Genomic DNA, 13,367 nt, shown 5'->3' on the forward strand with positions numbered 1-13,367 from the left:
TAGTAGTCTGTGAAATGGTTTATGCATGTCAAAAGGTTTGCTACATTAATTTTTCATCTCCCATGTTTAGCTTTATTTATGTGGAAATTATACCTACATAAAAAGTTGTTTCATATTTGAAATTTGCTCTTAGAATAGAATGCTGAAAGTTGTCACAACGCAGTCACTGGTAAATTCCCTGACTTACTATTGTTTCATTAAGTATCTATATTATATATATGGAGGAAAATTGACTGACTTAGGTTAACTTAATGTTTTTAAATTATTTCAGTATCACTGAACATTTTTAGCAGTTCCTAGTTTTTTTCCTTGAATTTTATTAATCCTATGTCCCATTCTTTATTCACATTAATTTGAATATCTCAACAGATTTTTTTTTTAATAAACTTACCATTAGGAGCAGTAAAGATTAATAATTTACATGTTTATTTTATTAAAACCAGTGGCTTTGAAATTTTCTTCAAGATATATATATTTTTATATATATATAAGAAAAAAATCCTGTTTATATTAGCAGACAAAACTATAAAATAGCAATAGACTTAAAAAAAAAAAAAAACTGGGGCAGCCCCAGTGGCCCAGTGGTTTAGCGCTGCCTTCAGCCCGGGGTGTGATCCTGGAGACCTGGAATCGAGTCCCACATGGGGCTCCCTGCATGGAGCCTGCTTCTCCCTCTGACTGTGTCTCTGCCTCTGTCTCTCTCTCTCTGCATCTCTATGAATAAATAAAATCTAAAAAATACTTTTGCCCACATTTATGCATATACATACACATACATACAAATAAATAAAAATCTACATACTTTTAAAAAAATACATATGCTTTATGTTAGTACAGTTGACCTTTGAACAACAAGTACTTGAACTATTTACAGGTGCACTTCTATGTGGGCCTTATTTTTTTTTATAGAGTACAGTATTATAAATGTATTTTCTTGTCCTTATGATTTCCTTAATTTCTTTTCTCTAGCTTACCTTATTATTAAAATTGTGTGTATAATACATATAACAAAATATATGTTAATTATTTATGTTATTAGTAGGGCCAACAAGGAGGTTATTAGTAGTTAGGTTTTGGAGCAATTAAAAGTTATGTGTCAATTTTCAACTGTGAGGAGTTCAATGCCCCTAACCCCCATTGTTGTTCAAGGGCCAATTGTAGTTAGGTACAAAAATGAGATTTGGTGAAAAGACTGGTAAATTGGGGATTTTTTATTATGGTAACTAATACATGTTTAAATATTTTTTTTCAGTGAGTAAAACAATGTTTAATTTTTAAAGTACAGTACTTAAGCTACTAGGGATTGATTTTTTTAAAGATTTTATTTATTTATTCATGAGAGACATACACAGAGAAAGGCAGAGACATTGGCAGAGGGTGAAGCAGGCTCCCTGTGGGGACCCAGGGACACAGGGGTCACACCCTGAGCCAAAGGCAGACACTCAACCACTGAGCCACCTGGGCGTTCCTACTACTGATTTATTTAAAACTTAATTATGAAATAGTTCAAATTTTAGCATCTAGAGTATCAGATGCTCATGAATCTCATTCCCACATTTGACAGAGGTTACATTTTGCCATACTTGTTTAAAGATGTCCTTCCTTATAAGTCACAAAGTCTTAAAAAGCTGAAGTCCCACTTCCTTTTCTTTCTCCTCTTTTCAGGTATAATTACTGTTTTACTACTGGTGGATATCACTCCCATACTTATTTTTATACTTTTACCAAATATGTGTATATTCAAAACAATATGTTGTTTTGAGATCTTAAAATGAAAATAGTGTTATGTTCCATGTATTCTGTAATTTATTTTCATCATACATTAGGTTTTAGAGATCTATTTTTTTTTATTTGAGATTTATCTATTTTGTTGCATAAATTTCTGGGTCTTTTATGTCTCAATCCATTATAAGAATGACTAACTTATCCATGTCTCTTGAACAATAGTATTGTCTTGTTTTTTGAAATTGCAAACAAATTTACCAAAAACTCCAGCACATGGATTCTTGTACCCAAAGTTTATCTGAATTTATATGAGGAAGCAGAACCATTGACTCATGAGGTATATACATAAATCCTTTCAGGAATATTTTTTTTTTAAGATTTTATTTATTTATTCATGAGAGACTCAGAGAGAGGCAGAGACACAGGCAGAGGGAGAAGCAGGCTCCACGCAAGGAGCCCAATGTGGGACTCGATCCCAGGATTCCTGGATTATGCCCTGGGCTGAAGGCAGGTGCTAAACCGCTGAGCTACCGAGGTGTCCCCTTTCAGGAATTTTTTAATTGTTCTTTAAAGTAGTTGTACAATTTATATTCTAGTCAACACTGTGAGAGCAGTCCCATTTTTCCATATCCTTATATATGGTTTCTCATTTTTGTCAAATCGATGGATATGAAATGGCATCATGTTTTAAATGCATTTCTGAATTACAGGTGAGGTAGATCATTTTGTGTTTATTAGTCATTACAGTTTTCCTTTATGAATGTGTTCATATCCTTTGTCCACTTTTTTCTCTTGGATTGTCTGGCTTTTTCTTACTGATTCCTTTTTATATATTTTTGGTGCTAATCCTGTTATCTGTGATGTAAATGTCTTCTTCCATAATGTGACTTGTCTTTTAACACTATTTATAATAAACCTGAAAGTAGTATGGAAGTTTATTTTAGTGTATCCATTTTAAAAGATCCTTTATTTATTTTGCTTTTGTACCTTTTTAAGTAGTTCTTTTCTACTCTGTTGTCATAAAGATGTTACAATACATTTTCCTTTGAGCATTTAAGTTGTGCTTTTTATGTTTGGTCCTTTATGCCATCTAGAATTTATTTTAGTTTGTAATATGAGGGTGGGGTTTAATTTTATATTTTTATGGAAAAAGTTTGCCTCAACATCATTTATTAGATAGCCCATTCTTTTTTTTTTTTTTTTTTAAGATTTTATTTATTCATGAGAGATACACAGAGAGAAAGGCAGAGACACAGTCAGAGGGAGAAGCAGGCTCCATGCAAGGAGCCCAACATGGGACTCAATCCCTGGTCTCCAGGATCACACCCTGGGCCAAAGACAGCGCTAAACTGCTGAGCCACCAGGGCTGCCCTAGATAGCCCATTCTTTTCCTGATTACATATAAGACAACTTTGATCATATCCCAAGTTACTGTATATTAGAATCATTTAAGGACATTTTTCTTAAAATTATTATCCCTCTCCTCCACCAAATCTTTTTTTCCCCCCATCTCTCCACTGGATTGTTTTCACAGCATTCAACATTCCAAAATCCCTGGGAGGTTGCCTCAGGCTGCACAACCCTTCAAAGCTTTTCTCACGGTGAGTTCTGTATAGTTCTCTCCTTTCGGTTTGGGTAAGAGCTTCCCTTTCCTCTTCAGGCCTGGGTTGCAACAGCTCATCTGCTACTATCCATGTGGGTTCCCCTACACTCATAGTTTTGTAAATAGTCTCTTTACAAGTAAATCATTCTCAAACTGTTTTAAATGTACCATCTATTTCCTTTTGGGAGTCTCACTAATTCACTGCCCTAGGGGAACTTACTTCTGGAGGTGATAGATAGTAAACAAAATTAACAAGTAAATTAGAAGGTGATAAGTAAGTTGAAGAAAGGTAAGGAAGAAAAGGGAGGGAAGCCAGGAACTATAGGGTGATGTTGTGATCAGGGAACATCTCAGGAAAAAAGTGATAGTTGAGCAAAGACAAGGAAATAAGGCATCTAACCATGCATATATCGAAGGGGAGAGCTTTCCAAACAGCAAACTGCTAGTGCAGTGTTGTAAGACTGATTCATGGCTGCTCTTTAAAGATAATGCAGTGACCAGAGCAAAGTGGTTTATGGGTGAATAGTAGGAGATGAAATCATAGAAATGATACAGTGGTGCAAGGTGGGGAGTGGGTGCCAGTTTACATGGGCTATTACAAGGACTGTGGTTTTCACTCTTAATAAAATGCAGAGCTATTAGATGGTTTTGAAAAGATGGGAGTGCCTGGGTGGCTCAGTGGTTTAGTGCCTACCTTCGGCCCAGGGCATGATCCTGGGGTCCCGGGATCAGTCCCTTATCAGGCTCCCTGCATGGAGCCTGCTTCTCCCTCTGCCTGTGTCTCTGCCTCTCTCTCTCTCTCTCTCTCTCTCGATCTGTCATGAATAAATAAAATAAAATCTTAAAAAAAAAAAAAAGGAAGGGGTGATTCCCAAGGGTTTTGGTCTGAGCAACTGGAAATATATTGTTTTTTTTTTTTATTTTTATTTATTTTTTTTTTTTCTTTTTTGGAAATATATTGTTGTCATCAATTATTATGGTGAAAGCAGACTAGGTTTATGAAAAAAGATTGGGAGTTTAGTTTTGAACATGTATTGATTGAAATGCCTATTAGTTATCCAGGTGGAGATATTAATAATGTGGAGGCTGAGAAAAATTAAGGCCATCCCACCTAAAGTTTAGCATTAGCACAAGTACATCCATCTTAGTTCCCTGTGAATAAGAGCTGAACTTTAAGGGGAAAAACTACAGAATGTCCTCAATGTCCTCGGCAGGTAATCCCATATCAGAAAGACAACAGAGCTCAGAATTGCCCTCGGCAGAGAACCCCATATCAGAAAGACAACAGAGCCCACGCCCATGGTAGAAAGTCCCATTTTAGAATTCTTCCATCCCTTCTGGAAATCCCCTAGACCAGCCTATAAAAAACCCAACTGTAACCCACTTCGGGGTCCAAGTCCCTGCTCCTCTGTGTCGGGTATACTTGGACCCAAGCTTGAGCTTGCTAATAAACTGTCGTGCGCTTGCATCGGTGTCGGCTCCATGGTGGTTTCTCGGATTCGCAATCTTGGGCACAAGAAATAAGACATAGAATGTAACAGCTGGATTTCAGGAAGTTGTCTGGACTGGACCTACCTATTTGGCAGCCATTAATATAGATAAAGTATTTAAAATCCTAATATTGGATGAAATCACCAAGAAATTGATTATACCTACAGAAGGAAAGTTGAGTCCTGGAATTTGGTGTTCAGAGGTTAAGGAGATGAGGAACAATAAGCACAAGAGACAGAGAAGTTTTCAGTAAGGTGGGATGAAAACAAAAAGAGATTGGCAGACCGTGGCTCACAGATACTAAATCTGACCCACTGCCTTTTTTTTATAAATAAAATTTTATTGGGGATCCCTGGGTGGCGCAGCAGTTTAGCGCCTGCCTTTGGCCCAGGGCGCGATCCTGGAGACTTGGGATCGAATCCCACGTCGGGCTCCCGGTGCATGGAGCCTGCTTCTCCCTCTGCCTATGTCTCTGCCTCTCTCTCTGTGTGTGTGTGTGTGACTATCATAAATAAATTTAAAAATTTTAAAAAATTTTTTAAAAATTTTATTGGAATATACTACCACATTTGTTCATTTACATATTTTCTATAGCTGCTTTCATACTGTAATGGCATAGTTGAGTAACTGTAAGAGAAACTGTTTGGTCCACAAACTCTAAAATTGCTATCTGGTCCCCATGTAGAAAAAGTTTGTTGACCCCTGGTGTAGGGTCCTGGAAGCAAAGTGAAAAAAAGTGTTTCATTGGAGAGGCAGTGTTATAGTGTAATCACAATGAAAATTTTAGTAGGATTTAGAAATATGAAGGTGGTTTTGACGACTAAGGCAAGAGAATTTGTGATGTAATTGGGGAAACTTAAGCTCATATTGATTCTACCCAAATTGACTTTTAAATTCATTGTAATCTCAGTTAAAATTGTGGTAGAATTTTTGAGGAACTACTAAAATTTACTCAGAAATTTATGAGGAAAAATAAAGGTCCATAAATAGCTAAATCAGCTATGACAAAAGAGTAAAATTAGATACCCATATGCAAAAAATGGAACTTTAATCCTACCTCACACAATATATAAAAATTAATTCAAAATCGATCATAGACTTAAATGTAAAACCTAAATCTTAAACCTTGAAGCAATGGGAGAATATTTGTGACTTTGGGTTAGGCACAGATTTCTTAGATATGGCACAGAATGCACCATACATTAAAGAAAAAAATTAATAAACTCGATTTTATCAAAATTAAAAACCTTTGCTCTGTCAAAGGCAACTTGTAAAGAGAATGAAAAAAGAAAGAAAGCCACAGACTGGGAGAAAATATTCACAAATAGTAAACTGATAAAGAACTTATATCCCAAATATATATATAAAAAAACTTTTACAATAAGGAGATGACCTAACTTTTAAAATAGATCAATAGGGCAGCCCTGGTGGCGCAGCGGTTTAGCGCCGCCTGCAGCCCAGGGTGTGATCCTGGAGACCCTGGATCAAGTCCCACATCAGGCTCTCTCTGTATGATGCCTGCTTCTCCTCTGCCTCTCTCTCTCTGTCTCTATGAATAAATAAATAAAATCTTTAAAAATAAAATAAATCAATATTTGAAAGAATTTTCAAGTTATCAAATTATCAAAAAGATGTACAAAGGGGAAATAGACACATGAAAAGATATTCAACATCTTTAGTCATTAGAAATTAAAATCACAATTGGATGCTGCTACATATCTTTTCTGGTGGCTAAAATTAATATGAGTAACCATACCAAGGGTTGGCAAAAATCTAGGGGAACTGAAATTCCCACTCATCACTGAATGCAATGCAAAATAACAACTTTTAAAAACTATTAAGAAGTTAAACATATACTCCCCATATAATCCACACTTTCCACTCCTTGGTTTTTACCTAAGAGAAATAAAAGTATTTATCCATGCAAAGACTTATTTTTATTGCACAGCAAAGGAAACTGTCAACCAGATGAAAAGGCAACCTGTGGACTTGGAGAAAATATTTGCAGATCATATCTGATTAGGGGCTAATATTAAAAAAATATAAAAAATCTATACAACTCAATAGCAAAAAACAATCCAGTTTAATAAATGACTAGAGGATCTGAATAGACATTTTTCCAAAGAGGAGATACAAATGGACAATAAGTACATGAAAAGATGTTCACAATCACTATCAATGAAATGCAAATAAAGCCACGATGAGATACCACCTCATATCTGTTAGAATAACTATTATCTATCTAAAAGACAAGTTTTGGTGTGACTGGACAAAAGGGAATATTTGAACACTGTTGGTAGAATATAAATTGGTGCAGTCATGATGGAAAAACAGTATGGAAGTTTTTCAAAATATTAAAAATAAAACTACCATATGATCCATCACTTCTAAGTATTTATCCAAAGAAAATGAAAACACTAACTGGAAAAGATATATGCACCCCTGTGTTCAATGCAGCAAGTTTACAGGAGCCAAGACATGGAAGTAACCTAAGTGTCATCGATGGATGAATGGATAAAGGAAATGTGTGTGTATCATACATACATAGGAATATTATTCAGTTATAAAAAAGAATAAAATCTTGCCACTTGCAACAACATGAATGGCCCTTGAGGACATTATGCTAAGTGAAATAAGTCAGAGAAAGACAAATATTGTATGATCTCATTTATATGTGGACTCTGAAAACAAATAGACTGAACATATAGGTACAGAGAACAGATTGGTAGCTACCAGAGACAAGGAGTGGGGGATGGGCAAAATAGGTGATCAAAGGTGGTCAAAAGGTATAAACTTCCAGTTGTAAAAAAAAATGAATCATGGGGATGTAATGTACAACATAGTGACTATAGTTAGTAATATTGTATATTTGAAAGATGCTAAGAGTAAATTTTTAAAGTTCTCTTCCCAAGAAAAGATATTGCAACTATGTGCTATGATGGATTTTAACTAGACTTACTTTTATTTTAATTATTGTTATTGTGATTATTTCATAATACATACAAATACTGAGTCATTACATTGTACATCTGAAACTGATACAATGTTTTATTGTCAATTATATCTCAATAAAAAAGACTTATTTCTGGCAACTTTCTTTGTAATGGCCCCAAACTGGAAACAACCCAGATATTCATCAGCAGATGAATGAATAAAGAGATTTTAGTATATTCATACAAAGGAAATACCTCTCTGGAATAAAAAAAAAGAAAATGAATTATTGCTGCATGCAGCCACATAGATGAATCTCAAAATACTTAACCTCTGTGAAAGAAACCAGATAAAAACAAGTATGTATTTTATGATTCTGTTTATATAAAATCTTAGAAACTGCAAACTAATTTCATAAGGATAGGAAGCATATCAGTAGTTTCCAGGGGATGAGATGGACGGTGGGATTAAGAAGGTGCATGAGGGGCAGCCCGGTGGCTCAGCAGTTTAGCACTGCCTTTGGCCCAGGGCCTGATCCTGGAGACCCGGGATTGAGTCCCATGTCAGGACCCCTGCATGGAGCCTGCTTCTCCCTCTACCTGTGTCTCTGCCTCTCTCGGTCTCTGTATCTCTCAAGAATAAATAAATAAAATCTTTAAAAAATAAAAATAAAGAGCTGCATGAGGAAATTTTGGAGGTTGATGTATAGACGTTCATTACCTTGATTGTGGCGATGGTTTCATGGGTGTATGCACATGTCAAAAAATGTACAAAATGCATATGTATCCTTTACTTCTATATAGTTAACTAATATGTTAATTATAATACAATAAAGCTATTTAAAAATTCTACAAAGCCAGTGGTTTTCTTTTTAAGTGTAGTATTGGTCAAAAACTGAAAAATAGTAGCAGTTGACTATTCTATACATTCTTAATATCTCTTTCAGCGGTTATCTGTATCTGAAAATATTAATTTTCACCCTTTCTCTTAAATAATAGTTTACTTACTAGGTACAGAATTCTATGTTGCATTTTTTGCTCTTAGCACTTCACAGACACTGTTACATTGTCTTTTAACCTTGTTTTACTGCTTAGATATTTATTAGCAGTCTAATTCTAATCCCTTTTGCCTAATCTGCCCTCTCTTTATGATTGGTTTTAAGATTATTGTGTTTTCTTTGGTATTCTAGATAGGGATTTTATTTTTGTTTATCCTGCTCAAACTTTGTGTATTTCATTTTTCTGAGGATTCATGCCATGTTTCAATTTTGGAAATTTCTTATCCACCTCACAAACATTCTCTACAGTTTTTTTCTAGTAGAGCTTTTCTTAGACATCTATCTTTTCATTCCGGTACTTTGCTCAATTTTACTGGTTTAGTATCTGCTCTAATTCATTACCGCTTTATTCATCTGTATCTGATCTGTTTATTCACACCATGGTTTCTCTTATAATTTCATTGACTTTATTTTTCATTTCTGGTCATTGTGTTTGGGTTTTATATCAAATACACTTTTGCACAGTGATTTAATCTCTAGTCATAGTTCCTTATATGTTTCATCATTTAAAGATACTAATTTTAAAAAAAAGATACTAATTTTAGGGGTGCCTGGGTGGCTCAGTCATTTAAGCATCTAACTCTTGATTTCAGCTCAGGTTACCATCTCAGGGTAATGGCTCCATGCTGGGTGTGGAGTCTGCTCCTCTTCCTTCCCCCCCAACTCCCTAGCTCACTTACATACTCTAAGAAAAGATACTAATTTTATAGTATCTCTCCGAATATTCTATTTTATCAACTGTCTAGATTTTCAGTACTCCTATGTTCATGACAGTCATTACTCATGTCTTTTAACGTCTCGATTATGTGTGTATATCTTGGATGGCAGTTGTTATTTCTCTGAAAATCTAATGTGGAATTGTAGATTATTACAGTGTCCCTCCAAAGAGATTTTATGAATGCCTTTGCCAGGTATGCCAAGAGTACCTTGGAGATGTCCATAACACTCAGGTAATTTTTTTTAAAGATTTTATTTATTTATTCATGAGAGAGAGAAAGAGAGAGACAGGCAGAGGGAGAAGCTGGTTTCATGCAGGGACCCTGACTTGGGATTCGATCCTGGGTCTCCAGGATCACGCCCTAGGCTGAAGGCGGGGCTAAACCGCTGAACCACCCAGACTGCCCACTCAGGTAATTTAAAATTCATCCTGAATCACTGAATGGTGTAATGATTTTCTTCTCTCACCAGGGATTTTTTTTTTTTTCCTCCACATAGAGTTTCTGGATCTTTGCTGTCTCTCTGGCCTTATGAACAGTTTTCAGTCCCCTTTCATGGTACTTGCAGCTCTTTGAAGTTGCTTTATACAGAGATCTCAGTTCTATTCCATGCTACACCCAGGTTGAGGGGCTCATCACCCTAGCTGTTAAGATCCAGTTCCAGGTCCCCTCACAGCCTCCCAGGCTACCTCAGTGTCAGTTTATAATTATAATCTGCTTTGGCTTTCAGTTATCTTTTCTTTCTAGCAAATAGGAATTTCCTTTGTTTTCTTGTGAGGTCAGCCGTGTAATATGAGCGAGAATGCAAAGAAATACTAAAAGACTAATATAATGTAAAGAGATACAGAAGTCAGATCAAAAGAACTCTTCAGTCAAATTTGTGACAATTTATGGATCAAAAATAGTAAGACTCTCATGGACTAATAAATTTAATTAAAAAATAACCCATGAGTTCATAAAGACACTCAGAGAAAGAAAAAAAAGGGCAAGTGTTTTTTGTTTGTTTACAGACTTTGAGTGTAATGGCCCCAAACTGAAAAAAATTTCTGTAGCTTTGAAATTTTTCGAAGTAAAAATTGAAGGAAATTAAAACTGAATCTCTCAGCATTTTGTTGAGGGAATGGTTCTACATTAGTTTAGTTCACATGTTGCCAAACTCGGAATTCCAGATACTAATTCTTTTAGAGACAAACAAGTTTCTAAAATGTCTTTCTGACAATCCATTGTTAATATCTCAAGGCTTCTGAGTTTAAGAAATCTTATTCAGGGGCACCTGGGTCCCTCCCCAGGCTCAGTGGGGAGTCTGCTCTTCCCTCTCCCTCTCCCACCCTCCCCACCACTGTGCTGTCACTCTTTCAAAGAAATGAATAGAATCTTTAAAATAAATAAAAACTTAAGAAATTTTTTTTAAAAGTTTATGTAATGAAATGTGATTCAGGCCTTCAGTTTAAGAATTCTTTTCCTGCTATAATCTTTTTCTGATTTTCAACTGAATGCAACCTATTTATTCAACCAACATTACCTGAATTGCTCAGAGACAGTCTGAAAGTTAGGTGCTAGAGATTCAAAGACAAGACAATCTAGCAGGAAAGACCAGCAAAGGAGACAGCTGTAGTGTAATTACTGTTATATAGGGATTACCAGGGATTAAGCAGTTTTAAGAATATAAAAGTAATTTATTAGAAAGTGGTTAATAGAATACAAGATACAAGATGTGTTGGTTTTTTTTTTTTTACTTAAAAATTTTTTTTAAGATTTTACTTATCGTTTGAGCGAGAGAGAATGGCAGGTGGGGAGGGGCAGAGAGAGAAGCAGACTCCCCACTAAACAGGGAGGCAAACACGGGATTCAGCCCGAGGACCCCGGAGCCCAAATCTAACTCTAACCTGAGCAGAAGGCAGATGTTTTGACCAACTAAGCCACTCAGGTGCCCAAGATGCTATACTTTTCATGTCTTAAGTAAACAGTTTAAAATAATTCACAGCTAACACTATTTTAAAAATATCAATTAGAATGAAAAAAAATAGAGTTTCATTTGTGAGATAGAAGAACTTTGGGGGATCTTAAACTTTCTGACACAAATTGCTTTATGTAGCTTTTCTGCTCCACTTATCTTTTACTCTGGTAACAGAGTGCAAGTAGTACTGTCTTAGATAAGATTCCCACAGAAACCAACTTTGTGCATGCAGAAGTTTTAAATTAAGGAGTGTGCTCAGGAATAAGCCCCTGTGAGGGAGTAAGGAAGATTGGGCAGAGGGAGTTGTTGAACTGCCACACAGCTGCAAAGGAAGCCTGGAGATGAAATGACCTTCAGAATTGTGCTGAGCTGAGGCAAGGGGACCGGACTTTTGTTTCCTGGCATCAGCAATCATTGAGGACAGACCCCAAGGAAGAGGCATAACCTGCATAACCTTGCCAAGGCAATTCCCTTCAGTGGGACAACTAGAAGGAGCAACAGTTACAAACCTTCAGCAGCCAGGAGCTAGAGAAATGAATGCCTCCTTCTGAAGGGGACACCTGGGCAGTGCACAGAATCTACTATACCAAATAAGGCCTTTCCATAATTAGCTCAAACTGAGCAGGAGAAGCACAACTCTAAAGCTGAGTGTTTTCCCTTCTGGATGTAAGTAGTCCAGAGGCAGTTTGTCACTTATTCGGGCCAAAAGAAGAGAGCAAACCCATTAGGAAAAGCTAATTGCAAGCTGAGATTCAAGATTAATTCATTCATGGGGTCATTCATTCATTCATTCATTCAATAAATGTCTATCTAGCATCACCTGGAGCAAAACCTGGCAAAGAGGGAGAAGGCTAGGTTCTAGTCTGTCATTGAAAGGGGGTCTTTGAGCAAATCATTTATCATTCCTGAACTTGTGTTTCTCTTTCTGTACAATGAGAAGTGTGGACTACATGATGTATTAGTTAGAAATATTTTTAGTTATGACTAACAGAAACCCCCTTTACCTAGCTTGAGAGAGAAAGAGAGAAGAAGGAATTGGTTTAACGAATAAATGTGCATTTCACAGAAGCTGGGTTGAAGCTGAGCTTCAGGAATAGACTGGTGTGCTCTAAGCCATGCAGGGACGCCCTCTACCCCAACCTCTGCACTCGTTTTATTTTTCACTATTGCTGTAGTCCAGCTCACTATGATTTTCAGGTCACATGTGGAAAATAACACAAACAGCAGCTCTTGAGTTTTCATTTCCTGTATTCAAGACAGCAGCCACACCCAGGCTAAAAATCCCTTGGTCTCAGTTCCAGATTGTCTAGGAACAGTGCTTGTTGGCCAAATGTGTGTGAAGGGAACAACTTCTGATTCAAACAGCTGTGTCTAGTTGAGGAACCTAGTGGGAGAGAAGTTTCCAGAAAACATTTAGGACAATGCTCTGTGGCAGCTAACTTGTCCACTGCTGTTATCTCTAAAATCCTATGATTTGATTAAGCAGCTACTTAAATAAAATTTGATTCACTTTTCACCGATTCTTTTTTTTTTTCATCTTTATTTATTTATGATAGTCACATAGAGAGAGAGAGAGAGGGAGGCAGAGACATAGGCAGAGGAAGAAGCAGACTCCATGCACTGGGAGCCCGACATGGGATTCGATCCCGGGACTCCAGGATCGCGCCCTGGGCCAAAGGCAGGCACTAAACCGCTGCACCACCCAGGGATCTCTTCACTGAGCCTTAAATGATGCCATTTAAAACTTATAGTGGTTGATTAAAATACATAAATTGTGAATGGAAATTTGACAATTAAACGAGAGGTTGAAGCTTAAATCCCTCAGCAAAATGCATTGACAACTTCACTTTTCTGTTTAGACCCATACAAAACTGACAGTGTTCATTA

The sequence above is a fragment of the Canis lupus genome, chromosome 10 (genome assembly GCF_048164855.1).
Source record: "Canis lupus baileyi chromosome 10, mCanLup2.hap1, whole genome shotgun sequence".
NCBI classification, from domain to species: domain Eukaryota; kingdom Metazoa; phylum Chordata; class Mammalia; order Carnivora; family Canidae; genus Canis; species Canis lupus.